The 18,330-nt window shown below is 36.3% G+C and overlaps 1 pseudogene; it reads right to left on the bottom strand.

Annotated features, from left to right (window-relative positions):
• Positions 1-376: 376 nt before the first annotated feature.
• On the bottom strand, positions 377-14,705 carry LOC101697940 (structural maintenance of chromosomes protein 4 pseudogene; annotated as a pseudogene).
• Positions 14,706-18,330: the final 3,625 nt, after the last annotated feature.

The following is an 18,330-nucleotide window of genomic DNA, read 5'->3' as shown; positions in this document are numbered from 1 at the left end:
GTCTCAGTAAGCTAGTCCCAGACCCGTGAGATTCAGGTAGATTTCTGGTTGCAAGTCCCAAGTTGAGCTCCCTGTCCTCCTGCAGGGTTGCACTCTGCAAGTTTCTACTGGATGTTTCATCTGCTTTTCCCCTGAAGAAAGTCCAGTTTCTGATGGGAGCTGATAATCCCTCCAACTTACCAATCACAGTGGTCTGTTGTGCCTTTATTGCAGAGATTCCCTGCACTTTTCCAGTGGGCTTGTTTTCATTAGGGAGCCTGAGACAGGCACTCTCTCTGTTGTTCACTTCTGGAGGTCAGGACAATGGCTTTTGTCCCCCTGTGCCTCTGCAGTGTGTAACCAAGTAGCTGAACAGCCAAAAGGCGGGGGGGGGGTATTATTGGAGGCACCCGGGGGGTTCAGCCATCAGCTGGTGGGCCTTTCCGGGGAGGTCCTCCTCACCCTGTCCTGGTGTCTGGTGGAAAGTCTGTCCTGGTGGCTGGTGGAAAGCTGGTGGAGCAAGCAGGAGCAAGCAGGTCCAGGTCAGCCGGCAACTGCTCGGCCCCACTTGGCCCTGCTGGCTCCATTCGAGCCAGCCATCAGCTGGTGGGCCTGCCCGAGGGGGCGGGGGGTCCTCCTCACCCTGTCCTGATGGCTGGTGGAAAGCCTGTCCTGGTCAAGAAAGTATTTTAGATAGAGTCATAATGAATGGAAAATAACTTTTAAAGATGAATTATCTTTTTAAAAATAATGTAACTCAAAATATGTATTTAAAGAGACTTCATATCTAGAGGCTTTATGCATTATAAGTGTGTTAACTATGGGACTGTTAACCACTTTAGGAGACATGGGATAATATTAAGCCTACTTTGTTGATTATAGCATATAATGTATATCCTTTGTCTCATCCTCTAAAGTGGTTATTAACTGAAAAATCCAGTTTTAAAATTAATTATGGTTGGCTTTAGGTACTCCATCAATTACTATCAGAATGTACTAATTAAATATATGAGTAAATAACTTACTATTGCCTACCCCATTTTACAAGCATCTATACATATATTATAATCATCTTATCAAAAGACACCATCCCTGGTACATTTTCCTATTCCACATAAGGGTGTAGTTAGCCAATTTCAGTCAACACTTTCCATTAAATGGGATAAAAATGAAGAAAGAAAAAGGGAAATTAAATTAATTTGTACTTATTAAGTACATATTAGCTACCTGCAGGGTAAGTATACCAACCACCTCTGGATGCATAAAGCATGGGCACTGGGGACATCCTAATTGGTGTCAAATCTTGTTTTCAAGATCTTATTACCTCTTGGGGCCTCAGTTTTTAAGTATAAAGTAGATATATCAATGGTGTCTAGTTTATGACACAATAAAGTGTGATACTATGTTATAATATCTTTATGAAGTAATTGTGTCAAAAAAGTGAAATAGTATTAATAAAAAGTGTTAGTTTATGAATGATTATACCAGTCTGCTATTTTCTCAACAGTGCTATGTAACACAGACATATAAATCTAGGGTCTTGTAGCAATAAACACAAATTTTCTATTCTCATATTTTCAGGTCAACATGTAATCTGCAAAATTTAACAGAGACTCTGGGTTTGTCCCAGAGAAACAGACTGAGGAAATGTCTGCTGTCACCTTTCTCACCCTACTCATTCCAGCCAGTGGGTACTGAGATACATTCTTCTCGTGGCATAAGACATGAGAATGCCTGAATGTTTAAGTCACACCTGATAACATCTTGTCCAAAGGCCAAGTTGAAAGTGAAGGCATGGTATGGGATTCAAGAGCAATTATTTACCCCAAAATTATTACATCTAACATGATAATATCTTGAAGTAATAGTTTACTCTGTTTTAAAAATTTGAACTGATTTATCTACATCTAATAATCTCTAAATTCAACAACATACCTCACAAGCACAAAGTTTGATCCCCCGTACCAAAAAAAAACCAATTAAATTCAACAACATAGTGAAATAGAGTATAGTTGACTAATATGAAAGGGTTTCTAGGTAAAAAGAGAAGCCCCAAATAGTTTAAACTCACTATTCTGAACATTTATGCTTCATGCTATAGGAGAAACATTTTATTGCATGTTCTAGAAATTCAAAAAATTAGAAAATATAGATTCAGGCTTCTGTGTAGTTATGACTGTTTGAGGACAATTTTTCCACTTTTTAGTTTAATAGTGATACATTTGATTAGGCCTTTTCACATCCATTTGCTTTAGGCAGTACTTTATATTACTTTCTCTCTCTTTCTCTCTCTCTCTCTCTCTCTCTATATATATATATATATAATATGTAATATATATATATAACATGTAATATATATATATATATAACATGCTTATTTCATGCTATGCTGTCTATTTCATGGTGTGCTGGTTATTGCATGCTAGGCTCTGTGCTTATTGCATGCTAGATCCTATGCTAGATTTTGAAGAAATGTGGCTTCATTAAAAGTTTGTGAAATTTAAAGTATAAATATAGAGCAAAATAAAAGGTAATAGGGAGTACAGAGACAGATTTTTTTTTCTCATATTGGAAGGGCATCAAGGGATGGAGAAAAGAGGGAAGGAGGGGAGAGAAAGAAGATGATAAAAAAAAGAACTGAAATGTATATGTACAGTACCAACTCCTACAAAGAATGTAATCATTATGTAATGCAAACATGTACTAATAAAAAATAAAAACTGAAAAAATTTATGAAAGTGAGGTGATGGATAAGTTAATTAGCTTAATTTAATCATTCTGCATTAAATACATTTATCAAACTGTGACATTGTACTTCATAAATGTTCATAAATGAAAATGAATTCATAAACGTACTTCATAAATATGTACAAACATATATGTACTTCATTGCAATTCATAATGAAATTATGACTTACTAATTAATATTGCATTAATAAAAACATTGATTTTAAAAATTACAAATTAAATTAAAAGCTTTCATTACCTGAGTATATAAAATAATTGATTTGTAACATTCTACAGAGCCATGAAGAACAAAACATTTAGAAAAAAGGTTATTTACAACCTCAAACATACTGCATATACATATGTTTAACAAATTCCCAGGACCACTCATTTTTATTTTATTCAATATTCTCCTGAGTTTATTACAGCTTGGGTATACTGTAAAATCGGGTTTTTAGTGAGACAATTTCACCGCTTTAGAATTCCTTCAATTTCTTACTTGTCATGATAAAAGTTAATCAGAGGGAAGTTATGACTTTGAGGCCTTATTGTCCTTTGTGGTGTTTCTACACACCTCAATTTGAGCCTAGATTTACTGCACTTGGAAAGTCCCTTAACTGGTCTTCTGTTACTTCTTTCTAAATCAATGGGCTGGATGTAACATAAGCAATGTGATTCCTTTCCAAGATGAAACACATTCTAAAACCATGTGAGAGACTGATTTGATGTATCTGGGAGACAACGCACAGAATCAAAACACTCCTCCACTGAATTAGAATTTAATGGTCTCAATAAGCAAATTAAGATGTTGATCTAAGGATTCTGCTTTCTAGTAGCTCCTTTATTTTTTCTTGAAAATAGTTTTAATTCAGTATTAGGTGTGAATTACTGCTAGTGAAGGCATAGAAGTATCCATGTTGCCTCCATGGCCCTTGTGGCTTTGGTCTTTTACTCAACCTCAGAGCTACCCATTGGCTAGAATAGAAGAAGGTTGGTACAAAAAAGTCTTCTAGAACAATGATTAATGGTGTACCTTTATTATCTGTCATTTTACCACCTTGAATCTAAAACCTAACTTTAAATGCACCTTACAAGCACACACCTCATGCTACATTTCTGCAAGTTTCACCAAAAAAGACTACACCTCTCCTCTAATTACCATCACAACAGCTCCCTTTATGGCTTGACCTTAGTAATTTAGTTACATTTATGGGACTACAATGCATCAAATAGATAATGATGAATACTGATGTAGCCTAAGGTCAAGGCAGAGTATAATTATGCAGACTTAATGAAGTTACCAGAAAAGGCAGTATGTAAGAAAGACACTTAGATTAAGAAAACACACACAAGTGCGGGTGCACACACTTACACTGAACTTTTGATAGTCCCAGAGCTCTGTGTTACCCTTGGAAAATCTTAATGTCCTAGACATGTGGTATTCACAGTTTCTCCTCTCTTCTGTCTATGATTTCTGGATTTATACCATCACATTCCAAATGTTCATCTTTCTCTTCCTAGTATCTAGCAAATGAAGACAACTAGTTGCAGATCTTATAGAGTAAATCAAAAATGATACTTATGTGACAATCCATTTACATATTAAGTATACTAAATTAAAATTGAAAATCAAAGAGTCTGGTCAAGATATTAGCAATCTCAGATCTATCGAATGAGGTAGAGCCCCTTGCTGTGGCTCTTTAGAATAATGACTAACAAAGTAACAGCATCTACAAGTTAAAGTCACAGTTAGCAGCTCAGGACGAATAAATTGAACCAGAAATTACTTTTGTGCAAGTTGATGCTTGACAAATAGTGTGCAGAGGAAAAAAAGCAAAGAAGAGAGCATTTCTGGTAATCATGTCTTATATATCATTCTCTATAAGAATTGGTCTGAACTCTGGGAATCAGTGAGACAGAACTAAAAGTACCGCACATTCTCAAGGATTAGGAATGAATTGCACACCATTTTCACCCCTTTGGATAACAAAGATATAAAAAAAATTGCATACAATTGCCTCTGTGTTTCATATACATGTTTTATAAGTATTGTGGTGGTACTTTGGGTTATTTTCATTTGTTCCTTAGAAGCCATCTGGGAAACATGGAGAAGCAAAATGTGGCTTTGATGTGTGGGATGACTCTGGGCAGAGGGAGGAAGAAACACTGTGGGCTTCCTATGTCTCACGTGGTTCTGATTCCCCTAATCCCCTGGAAACATAAAAACAGTTGTTCTTATATCACCTAGAATAATTTCTACAGTTATCAATTTCTAGGAAGGATGACATTGGTTAACACAGAGCCACATCCTTATAATAAAAATTCCCCCAATGGTTGAGGGGGTCACATTAAATTATCTGTGGCTATTCAGGTTCAACTGGCTTACATTCCAAAAGGTCCTTCTAAAGAGATTTCTCTCATTCTCCTCATTGTTGAATAGATCTCAACTATTTCATGCCCCAGTAGGCCAGCATTCTTATTTTGAGTACATATCTGGGTAGCCGATTAAGAGAAAAAGGACAGAGGCAACCTTTAAACTTGCCAAGTTTTTTTTTTTTTTAATTTGGAATTTTCTTCCCCTTGCCTGTTCAACAATGCATAAACTAAAAATCAATCCTGGCCAAACTGCATTCTTATGCTCCTTAATGTATTTCATATCCACATCACAACCTTTTTGTTATCTCTACGATTTCTTTGATCCATCAGCTGTGCCTTTCTCTACATCACCAGGTGAGCAGGGTTTTAGACACAGAGGGATCCAGCTGTTCATCTGGGAATAATTTGAGTAACCAGTGTTAAGAGGGGAAGCCGCCATGCTTTGCTTCACCTGCTATACTCTTTTCTGTCTTTGTAATTAGATTTCCTGATGAGAGTGAAGCTGCTGCAGGGACAGATGTTCTTAAAATTAAAAAGAAAAGAAAAGGACCACAGAAAGCATATCAACATGTGGCTGATTTGTGTTGTTAAAAATGAAGTTTGTGTCCTTTGGATTTCATACACATTTTTGATGAAAATAAACCACTTTGAACCTTTGACTCCAAGGAAACTTCACCTTCTTGTAGAAACAGGAGGGATGAAGTGGGCATAAAACGACGTGCCCCATTACATTCAATGAGTACTCTCTATAGCTAGTTCCAGGAGTGTCAGAGGCTCTTGGGAAAGTATTGCTACTGAACTCTTTCAAAGAGTTATAGCAAAGAGGTCTCCAACTGGAGAGAATTGAGAAATATCAGCACTTTCTTCATTCCAAATATTCTGACTTTGGTCCACAGAATGAATTTGCCCTCAATCAAATTCCAGTTGCTGTGTTATAAATAAAATAAAATACAGTAAATAAAATAAAGTAGAAAATGAAAACAACAAAAGTTCCTTGTGATCTTCCCAATCGCAAGGTACAAGTCTCAAATATTAATCTTCTTCATCTATGCACACTGCTTCTATCCATCAGTTTTATCATGGAGTTGGCTTAAAACTGAAGATACATTTTGTCTTTCACTACACATGATGGATTCCAGATGTTCAGATTAAATAATGGTGCTCCCCTGTAGACACAGTAGACCATAGCAATAATGTAACTAGGCAAAATGAGCAAAGCAGGCCTGCAAATGATCTTAATTATTTCATCTATGAAGGAACCGAAAAGCACAGTGTAATACAACAAACAGCCCTTTGAAAGAGCAAACAAAAACTCTTGGTAATTTACATTTAAGTCAAACCTGCTCCCTGCAAAGTATAATGTGTATGGAATAATTCAGGAAGAAATCTAGCACTATGCCATGTTCATAATTGGTATTCTATGTCAAGTCTCTGGCACCAAGTAGCATATAAATCATAATGCTAATAGTGGTCTGCTTTTCAAATTTTTAATGATGTTCTACAGTCAAAGAATTATTGCTGAAAATATGAATGTGCTTATACTACATTCAAGATGTCTGTTACATTTCCAGCATTTGAAAAGGTTGTGACAAATGTCATAACTTAGGTGAGTCAGATTTATATAGACACACACATAGATATATGGAAACACATCTATATCTTTGTGCACACTTTCCATGATTAAGAAAAAGTACAGCTTATATTCTACTTGGCATGATATTACTTAAATACAGTCTTTGGAAAATAAGAGAAAATTAAAGTTCATGGCAGTGCTGGCCAGAAGGTGAGTTCTACCCTAGCAATCTTTTGTGGTTCTCTACAAAGCCATAAATTAATCTGTCCAAATCATTGACACTCACAAAGCACAGGTGGCAGTCTCTTTTCATACATGCCAAAGAGGCCAAGATAAAAATAAATTGTGCTGCCCTGAAAAACATGCCAAAATAATATTTTCCCATTTGCTATGTCCAGCCCCTGTGGTAAGTGAACTTACAGGTTCTAGGCTCACACTTGGTGAACAGACACCACAAGCAATTAATTAACATGAACATGACAGGAGTCAATTGGATTTCTCTCCACAGACATTAATCAAAGCCCAAAACAGAATCTGTACCCTGTATAACACTCAAACTTGTGGGTCTTCAGATGTGGCTGCAGTAAAGGTCCTTTCTATCTAAATATTTACTGCAAAGTTGGTGTGCTGGACCATCCTATCAAGAGGAACTCTATGTCCTAAATCCCATGCTGCCAAAGCCATGATCAGCCAACTTGTCACTGCTTGGTCTGCCTCATTTTTCTGATACCCACACTAAAAAAAAAAAGACAACCCAAGGGCAAAGTCTATTTTTACACTGATCCAACTAGTTAAAAATAAGCTTTATAGTTTCCTTCCCATTAAAAAAAGTTGCACCAGACAAATATGTATGTTTTAAAAATGTTGACATGAAGGGTATTAGAAATCCAAAAAGAGATGAGTCTTGGCACTAAAAAGCCACTAATTATCTTTAATCTGATCATAAGTACTTGGGAGAATGTTTAACTTTTATGAATAGTTTATGATTGCTAAAAAAAATTTGAATAAATGGACAATTTTTAAAAAATAGGAAATATAGCAAAGATATTATGTTAGTTACTTTTCTCTCTTTACTGAGACAAAATACCATACACCCAAATTAAAGGGGAAAGCATTTATTTAGCTCAGAGTTCATAGAGATTTCAGTCCATAATCACCTGGCTCCAAGGCAGGGTGGCACATGGCAGAGGGACATCTCAGAGGAGAAACAGTTCAGGGAGGCCACAAGGTAGCAAAAGCAGAAAGTGACCTTAACAGCATCTCCCTTCCCCTTTTATCTTACTCAGACTACCTACCATAGGTAGCACTCACACCCTTAATCCTAGTGTCCTAGAGCCTAGCCTCACCATGAATCAGTCACACACTCTAGATTCAGCCACCTCCAAAATAGCCTAGACCATGTGAGGCTTTGTGGGGGACATCTAGATACAAACCATAACAGTTATCTTCTGAAAAATCTAGGCCAGAAGGTATTACATCCTTTCAAACTTCCTCCAAGGGACAACTGCTATTTAATTTCTTATTTAAAAATGTACAGAATTAAATTAATCTTCTTAAAATTATTTATTCAATTCTTTTACAAAGCCAAAATCACCTTAACTTTTTAAAAGTAAAAACTATCAAGATTAGAACATTGGATATAGTGGTTTAAAATAAATAGATTTCATTACTTACAGTTCTTCAATCTGCATTGAACTTTAGCAGTAAAGTTAGGTAAAGAGGGAAAAGAAAGCAATCATGAAATGGAAAAAAGAAGCAGAGAGCAGGAATGTGACATGTAAATGAACATGATTGTATGTGCAATAGCATATTATAGGCCATGGCAAAAAAGATGAAAGTTCCTGCTCTATTAAGTTTTTGTGTACTGAGGTTGCTCTGTTGATAAACAGGCTTACAGGAGTCACCAAAGAGGAAAGTCACTGGTGGCCAAAACTTTTTAGGTTTATTTCCCTTTCTTTCCTCTCTCATCTCTTCCCTTCTTTCACTCTTTCCCTCTTTCTTGTGCTTTCCTTCTGCATTCTACATCTCTCCTTTCTTCCTTCCCTAAACCTTTCCTGTGCTGAGAATAAACACAATCAACCCCGTGACTACAATAATCTCCGTCTGCTCCTTTATGCCAAGTTTTTCTGTTGAATGGAGGCTTGAGTAGAAGCTCAACCAGAGGAATCTCTTCTGGCTGACCTTCCATTGCTGTCATGCATATGCTTTAACTGTTATCTGTCTATCTATCTATCTATCCATCTATCTATCTAGCATCTATCTATCTATCCATCCATCTATTATCTGGTATAATTTAGGTAATTCTATGTGCACCCGTGGCAGATTTTTCAAAGATGGGTTTAATCTATTGCCACATATTCTTCTAGTTTGCCACATCTGCCTCAAGAAGTGATGACTAATTCTCCTCCCATCAAATCTGTGACTGGCGCCAATCAATAGGACATGGAGCAAGTGAGTTTTAATGTTAGGCATTAAAGGCGTTGAGGCTAGGACACTTATTTTTGGAGACCACACAAAAACACTGACTAGCCCTAAGACTGCCATGCTGACAAGGCCGCTTGCACTGGACACTCCAGTGAGCAGCCACAGCAATTTCACCAACAGTCATGACCACCTGCAAACCAGCAGCCTTCTTGAATCTTCTACCTCGACAAGGTTCCAGATGATACCAGGTCCAGGGAACGTTTGCTGCTAACATAGGTGAGACCCTGAGATAAAATTACCTCTCCAAATTCATCATCCATGTTTTAGGTTTTGGGTAATTTTTTAGACAGCCATGGTAACTGGAAAGAGTCCTCAGTATTTGCAGTGTCAACTTTAATTAAAGATCATTGGGGTGAAAGACACAACTCAAGGTACAAAACTACAGGAAAATTTATATATTGTATTATAAGAGAAAAAATTGGAGCCTTGTATACTTTTTGGAAAGCATCTTCTTCAACAGCATCAAATGTGCATAAACATGATAACTGTATTTCCTATGGTTTCCTTTTTATTTTTTCCTTGTGGCACTAGATTGAACCCTGGGGCCTCACACTGAGCTACAACAAACTCTTGATTTAGTTATTTCTTTTTTCATTCCTATGTATGTACACTTTATTTATGTATACTTATTTATTTATTTATTGAGACAGGGTCTCACAAAGTCAAGTCACTAAGTTGCCCAGGCTGGGTACAACTGTGTAATCCTCCTGCACTAGCCTTCCAGAATTCTGGGATTCTTATTTCTAATTCAGATCCTCTTGATGTTTTGTGGAAGAAACATTACATTTGTCATTCCTGCAATAATCCCTATCCAGTTCGATTCTTATATTCCAATTGCCATCCAAAATATCCTTATATCAGAAATGACCATACTGGTCCCTACAAAAGAATAAGAGAAATAAAGAATTAAAAAAGAAAAAGTGTAAGTGAAGAGTTTAGATAAGGCCTGAGAATACCTCAGTTTTCAATATAAGAAGCTTTCAGAAAAAGAACATTAGCTAATATTTCATATTAGCTAGTACATTTTATAATAAATATTCATATTTTAATAAATACATTATGGATTTCTCAATTCACAATTGACTTTTTAAAATGCCTTATTTATTATTTACGTATTAGTTTAATTCCTATTTTTCTCAGCAAACTACTTTACACAATCCTTTAATAATTTTTTCTACAAATATTTTTTCCAAGTTTTAACCAATTATCTCAATATATGGTCTTAAACTGGTGAAAATAATTGCATTAACCTTTGGTCTGTTGCTATATCCACTATAAGCTGTAAAATAATCTATGATTCAGCTTGCTTATATGGCTCTGTCCTTGCAGGGGATGATCTTGCTGATGACAGTCTGGCAGATTTATGTCTAGGGAGAATCAGTCCCACCCTGTGTGGGTGTTGGCTTGAACGGCTTCAGTTCCTGTGGGGACAGAGGTCCTGTCACCTCAGCAAGCCAGGAGGGCAAGTTAGAGCCAGCTAACATCCATCAGGAATTCCATGGCCAAAGGGAGTTGAGAGGGAAGAACTGAGTTCACTGTCAACTATACTAAGTTGAAGGAGAAAAATAATATAAGTTAGGCCATCAACTTGGTCTCAGTGGTGAGGAGAAAATTGCTAGCTGTAAAATAGCACTAGTAATTTAACTTTTAATTGTGAGACCATTTTGCATATCTGTGTTAATACTGGTTACTATAGCAAGAATGGTATGCATAATGTTCTGATTTGGAATAAGTAGTGAAATAAGAAATGCATATAGCCACTGAATTATTTCATTGGGTTTTCCTAGGGTAAGTCACTAGAGCCCCTTTATATCTTTAGTCATCTTATTCTCTCAGGTTTTTTTTCTTGACTTTAATGACATTTTAAGATGTTAGATTCTGAGTCTTGAAGACCATCTTCATTTATGTGAATGCTTTTGAACTCACAGTGTGCTGATTTTCAAATTATATAGACTTTTAAAAATTAATATAATTTATAGGCTGAAGGAAGGCATACTTTGTACGAAAAAAAAAACCTTCTTGCAAAATAATGCTTTCTTGTGTTCAATATAAATAAATTGGAAGTATAAAGATGCAATTTACCTTTCCATATGTAGTGTTCATATTACAAGGGGAGCATGTTGGGGGAGAGGCCAATATATACTTAAGCTTTTGCCAAAACCCTGAAACTAAATCAAGAGGTTGATATATTTGAGAAAAAAACAAAATTGATGCATAAGTCACCTTTTTTTTCAGAAAAGTGTACTTGTGATGCATAATGTGAACGCTGCAAAACATTTGGTGATTTTTTCGTACCTAGATTTGCCTGGAAGTAGGAGAGTGGATAACTAACAGCATAATGGTGTTTGGTAAGTCAAGGGTTAGGCCATAATAATATCAAGGTTTAAATCTTCTTAAAGAAGTTCTGAAATGCTATATGTTTTTTTTTCATAGTTTAGAATTCTGTATTTTATACAACTCATAATTGTTATAATAGAAAATCAGTAATACGATACACCAAATCTATGCCAATTCAACTTTCATCTTCAGAATAAACCAAGTTCAACAAAGTCCTTTGATGCAATTTCTTTTGGGTTTACTGCAACACTCTTTGTTATATTGTATGTCTTGTAAATTCCAATAAGTCTGTCCGAAATCTCAAACACATTATTTCGAAGGGAAATTATTATGAACTGGGCATTTTTTGTTTGCTCATGTATATAAAATGCAACAATGGACACATTTTTAAAATCAAGGGCTGCATCAGTCTCATCCATGAAGTAAAGAGGGGTAGGTTTGTAGCGGTGAAGAGCAAATACTAAGGCCAGTGAACTAAGTGTTTTCTCTCCTCCTGAAAGGTTGAAGATCTTCTTCCAACTTTTCTTAGGTGGTTGAACACTGAACATGATTCCTTCAGAGAAAGGATCCAAGCTGTCTACAAGCTCCAGTTCAGCATCCCCTCCCAAAGTAAGCATTTAGTAATTTTCTTTTAACTTATTTGTTATTATATAAAAACCTGCCATGAATTCATTAAGCCTTTGTTTTAGAAGATTTTCATATGCCTGTCTAAAATTATCTCTTTCAGAAGTAATTTTATCCAATTCTGTAACCCGTTGCAAATATAATTCTTCTTTCTTTTTATACTCTGCAATGGCACCAATGTTTGGTTTCATTTCATGACACTGGGCTTCCAAAAGTGCAATTTGATTTATTATAGAATCTGGATTCTTAACTGCTTCAAGATTCTCTGGGCTTAGAACAGAAATCTCTTCAACAGGATTATCTTCTATAGGATGCAGTGATATTGTTGAAATCTCTTTTTGCCAATATTTTATTTTAGAATTATGTTCAGCAATGTGACCATCTATTTGTTCAAGTTTCAACTTAACACTAAGTGCATCTTTCTGAAGGGCATGTTCATTATTTTGAATAACTTTCAGTTCTTGAAGCAGATTAAGATGTTCTTTCTGGATCTCTGGTAAGGACTCCTCTGCAGCATTTGTATTTTTTATGACCTCTGTTGCTTTGTTCTCAAGACTTCTTAGTTCTTCTGTTAAGCCATGTACTTCTTTCTCAGTATCCTTTATTTCTTTCTCTGTGCAAAACACAGAGTCTTGTGCCTTTTTAAGATTTCTGTCAGCAGTCTTGATTGCCTCTTGGGCTTTAGTAATAGCAGAAGCACATTCATCTAGCTGCTTATTTATTTTATCAAGTTTGTTTTGTTGGGCCTTGAGTTTATGGTTATTGATTTCCACAATGATATTGTGTAATCGTTTAACCTCAGCTTCTACTTTACCATCTTTCTCAGCCACACCATTATATTCTGTTTTGAAAGTACTGACATTTTCTTCTAGCAATTTCTGCTTTTCTGTTTGTCATGGGCTGTAGCAAGTACATTAGCTTCAAGTTCCTTAACTTGTACACTCAAATATTCTTCTTGCTCTGATAAACACTGGATGCTTGCAGTAAACTTTTCAAGTGTATTCTTCATTTCTCGTTCATCATGTCATAACTTAACTACTGCTTCTTCAAGTTGTACTTTTTGTTCTTGGATTTGCATTGCTTTCTTAGAATCTCTCTGCAACTGTGATTCCATTTTAATTACCTCTTCTTCAGAGATTTCAACAACTGAAGAACCCATTCTTCCTTTCATTACTTTGCTTCCACCACCAATCATTGTACTTGACTGTTCTATAATTTGCCCCTGTAAAGTTACCACCCTCCATCTTCTATCTTTTTGATATGCTACTCTTGTGGCTTGATCCAAGTTGTGAGCTACCAAGGTATCTCATAAAGCAAAGTAAAAAGCTTGGCAAATTTCCTGATCTTTTACTTTAACTAAATCAAATAACCGAGGAACATTTTCAGGAGTTTGAACTTTGGTCATTTTTTTGGCCCAGACTGCCATCTTACCTAACCCTATAAAAGTTGCCACTCCAATATTTTGTCTTTTAAGGAAGTTTACACATTCTTGGGCTGTATCAATAGAATCAACAACAATGTAGGCTAAGGCATGGCAATAGGATGAAATAGCCACTTCATATTTTTCATCGGTGGCTCCTAGGTCTCCCAGTCTTCCATATATTCCTGGAATCCTGCCAGACATTTTTTCTTGAATTATTGCATCAAGTACTTTCCCTCTATTTCGATTCATTGCTAAGGAACTCTTCGCTTCTTCAACTTTTTGGAAAAGATCATGAACCAAACTTTTGAAGTTCATTTCTTCTTGTGCAAGTTTTTAAAGTTCTTTTTCTTTCACCTTTAATGCTTGTTCAGTTTGAGGGAGTTTTGCCTCTATATTTCCGATGGCAGCTTTCTTTTCTTCAAGAGTCTCAGAAGCAGCAATGAGAGCTTCTTTTGCCTTACTTAATTGAGATACTGCAGTATTATAGCGACTGAGGTAGATATCAAGTTCTGACTGGGCAACCTCCATCTTTAAATGTGCTTCATTGACAGATTTGTTGAAAACCATAAGTTCTTTCTCTCGACTTTCTTTTTCCTTCTGAAGCCCTTGTGTTTCCTTTATAAGGGTATCCATGACTTCCTTTAATTTTTTCTCTTCCCTCTCTTTTTCTTTTTCAAGGGAATTGTTTCTGGTTGTTGACTCAGTTATGATGTTCTCACTCTTGGCAGGTATACTTTTAAATTCTTCAACCTTTTCCTTTTCTTTTTGAAGTTGTTTCTCCAGTTTTTTGCCTTTACTGGTAGCATGCTTTAATGTTTCCCTAACTTGAACATCTTCCAAATCCAGCTGTGGAAATTTTTCTTTATTTTCCTCAATAAATTTTGTAATTTTATTGAGTTTCTTCTCTGTATCTTGTACAGCTTTAATCTTAGCTTTCATTTCATTTGACAGTATATTGTTCCTCTCATGTATTTCTTTGGCATCTTCATGAATCTTTTCCTTTTGTATCTCCAATTCAGCAATTCGTTTCTGGAGTCTCTGCGGCGGTGGCGGCTGGTCTTGGCGGGGCCAGACGGCAGCTCCGATTCAGGGTCGCTGCTGCCTGCTGCCAGGGTCTGGGGACCGCGGTGTCCCCTTCTCTTTGCGTCGAGCTGTGGAGGGCTGGGTGCCTTTACGGGGCATGGTCGCGGTGTTTCGGCTCCGGATCCTTCACTCGAAAATGAAATGCTATATGTTTTAACTTGGAAGAGCAAGAAGGATTTTATTTTAAGGGCAATACCACACACACACACACACACACACACGCACACACACACACACACACACATGTTAGAAGGATAAGAGGTCCTCCATGTGGGAAAGGCCCAATTAAATTGTAAGAAGCCCCTCCCCTGCAGGCAGGAGTATATTTGCAAAGACAGGTCAGATGTGAATCACCATTTTGGGGTTGCTGGCAGGCTGATGAAACAGTCTAGCTTCATTTTCTCCTGACTTGAGCAAGATCTGGGTCAAAATCCAGGCCTTGCCTATGTGGAGCAGGGTAACAGGTAGGGGCAGGCCAAGTTAGGAGCAGAGGCCTAATTTGAGCTTAAATAGATTTCTCTCAACAAAAGAATAAGGGCTTAGTGTTGGAATGAAAAATAGAAGCAACCAATTTCCCTACCATAAATGGAACCAAAACCATTTCTGAAGCTTCCAAGGTTTTCGAGGCTCATTTTAATTCATGCAGCAATGTATGGATTTGCTGATTTTGGCTGAAATGGTTGGAAGATTCTTGAAAATTTTCTAGTGGATCATCCAGGCCAGTGCTTTTCAGACATTAATGTGCACACGAACACTAGAAGATTTCATTAATAAAGTTTCTGACTCGGTTGGTATGGAGAGGGTCCCACAGATTTGTCCTTCTCCCAGGTGAATATTAGCAATCTGCAGATAACATTATGAGTAGCAAAGAGGTAAGAATTCTGACTGCACATTTTAATCATATTGATAGGTTGCCAGATTTGGCATATGAAAATAAAAGACACCCAGTTAAATTTGAATTTCAGATGAGCAACAAATTATTTTAATATAAGAATGCTTTATGCAAAAATTTGGGTCATCTGTGTATTTTAAAAAAGTATTTCTTCTTTTTTTGAAATTTAAAAACATTGACATCCTCCATTTTATCTGGTAGCCCTACATAAGGAACATTTAAAAATGCCAAAGTCTAAGTTCCTGCCCCAGAAATGCTAATTTAGTTGGTCTGGGTTGCATTCTGGATCTAGGGATTTTACCAAATTCTCCAGGTAACCCTATCATGCTGCCACAGCTGACATCACTGATTAGAATGTACACTTTGGTAAACAAGCGAGGAATTTGAAGCCCACAGGGTCACTTGGAATGGCCAGGAGTGGGGAATGGGGATGAAAATGTAGAGTTTTCTGGTTCTCTGCTCTATACTCATCCATCTTTAGTAATAAACTGCAGAAAACACATTCCTTTCTTAGTAGCTTAAGGAGTAGCATCATTTCAGAACTTTACTTGTTCCTGGATCTCTGAGGTTGTTGGTCATCTCCCTAATATGATTCATTCCCTTTAACCTTGTAGCCCTTATTCTGGTTAAATATTTAACATGCATTCAGAGATCTGGCTACTATGAATCTTAATTCATGAGTGCTTTCAAATTCATTTATTCTCCTCCTTAACCCCAAATCTGAAAGCTTTAAAAGACACTGGTGCTTGCATGACATCTCTGGAGATTCCAACTTAATTGGTCTAGGGTGCATTGAGATATTTTTGGAAAGCTCTTGGAATGATTATAATTTGCAGGCAGGGATGAACAGTACTGCTTTATCAGACCCTTCAAATGCAGTGGACCTGGGGCCCGTGACTCTAAAATCCTCTGTAAGCGGTGGGTCCAGCTAAGCCCATCACAGATGTGTGTAAATCAGTAACATCAAAGACTACAAATGCTGAGTTTGGCTGGAGGGTAAACCTGGAATGCCTCATGTGTTATTCTTTCAAGACTTGTCAAAGCATTTGAATCAGTTCTAATTAAAAAACACATAGTTTCCTTAAATTCCAACATCTTAAAATATCTATATGAACCTTGTTTGTATTTCCACTGGTCTTATGATATCCTGTTTCTCTGATGAAATGAAGAGTAAATAGTTCTTTTTTTAAAAATAATAATAAAGAGAGAGGTAGTGGGAGAAACCAGCATTTGCTTAATCTGCTTTTTCTGACTAGTAGTTTGAAGGTGTTAGGAAAATTGCTCTCACTACCAGACCTTTCTTGTGATCTTGCAATTTTTCCCACTCATCAGAAGAAAATAGAGCAAGTTCTCACTTTAGAAACAGCTGCACATCAGGCCTTTTGTGAGGAAGAGGGATTTCTTAGGCAAAATACTTTGGCAGAAACTAGAACAATAAATAAGCAGAACTTCTGCTTTCTTACTGCTTTTTCCTTCAAGAATTGAAAAGTACTGTAAGCAACTCATGAATGAATCTCTACTATTTAAGATAGACAGCTGGCGTCTTCTGAATTTCAAAATTACAGAATGTTATTTCTCACACTTGTGAAAGTCATTCATGGGTTTTCTACAGGTAAACACAGTCTATCCATTCATCCAGGAGTGATAAGTAATTGCACTGCTTATTAATTTGCCTGATTACATTATATTAAACTACCCCATTATATCTATATATGTTTGGAGAATTGATTTGCATTTGGATAGTGAGATCACATGATCAGAGGTTCACCAACTTTTCCAACTCAGATTTCCCAAGGAGCAATCTAAATATTCTCCACAATTAAGACTTACTGCAATGATTTAATTGCATGGTTCTGGTTTTATCATTTAAAGCACATAGTCTTTGATTCACCCACTTCCAAATCAATGTAGAGAAGACTAAGCTACAGAGATGGAGAGATTTGTTGCTCAGTATGAGGTAAGCCCCATTGCTTCTCAAGTTCACTGCACCTGCAAGTCTTTAGAATCATCTTGTAAATATGGAAAGAGCATTGACTACACAGTTGTTTATCTGAGGGTGTTTTAATATTCATCAATTTGCAATTTGGTGATTTATAAATTTACAAGGAAAAGTGAAAAGAAAATATGATCATTTTTATTCAATGGAAGATTTCATTTTAAATTGTCATTCATCAGAAATCATTGGGATATTAATTTGTGGTTTGATTTTCTTTTAGTTTTCCTTTCTTCTCTTCTAAACATCAAATGCTTCTTTGCCTCCAGGCTGTTTATATGACAAGTCTAGGAGCTATTTTTAGAATATAGACTTTGAAGCTTGAGTTTTCCAGAAGCCTTGAAGTCAAGGAAGGGAAGGAGTAGACATCCTAAGACAGGTGTCTTGGATATGAGATGACCAGAAAATAATACCAAAGAAATTTTAGTATGTTGCACCTAGCAGCTATAACCAAGCATAAAGTTTTTCTTACATAATTTTCTAAACCTGAATTTAGGATAGAATAACCAGAGTTTGAAGCTAACAAGGTTTTGCAGGCTTAGACGAGGAATAGAGATGTGTGATTTAGCAAACAAAAATAGAAGACACCCAGTTAAATTTTAATTTCAGGTAAATGTTGAAATTGTTTTTACAATAAGTGTTTTCCATGCCATATTTGTGACACATTTATACCACAAAATTGATTGTTCATATTGAGATTAAACATTAGAAAGTGTGTTTATGCTGCTATCACAAAATGCAATGGATGGGTAATTTATAAAAAACCAGAAACATTTCTGGTGATTATGGAGGACTGGAAGTTCGATGTCAAGGCATTGGCTGGATTTGTGTTCCATAAA

Source organism: Heterocephalus glaber, unplaced genomic scaffold (genome assembly GCF_053883595.1).
Source record: "Heterocephalus glaber isolate CG9 unplaced genomic scaffold, H.glaber_assembly_v1.0 deba00001532, whole genome shotgun sequence".
NCBI lineage: Eukaryota > Metazoa > Chordata > Mammalia > Rodentia > Bathyergidae > Heterocephalus > Heterocephalus glaber.
The sequence above is the reverse complement of the archived record's forward strand: the minus strand, read 5'-3'. Positions and strand labels throughout refer to the sequence as shown.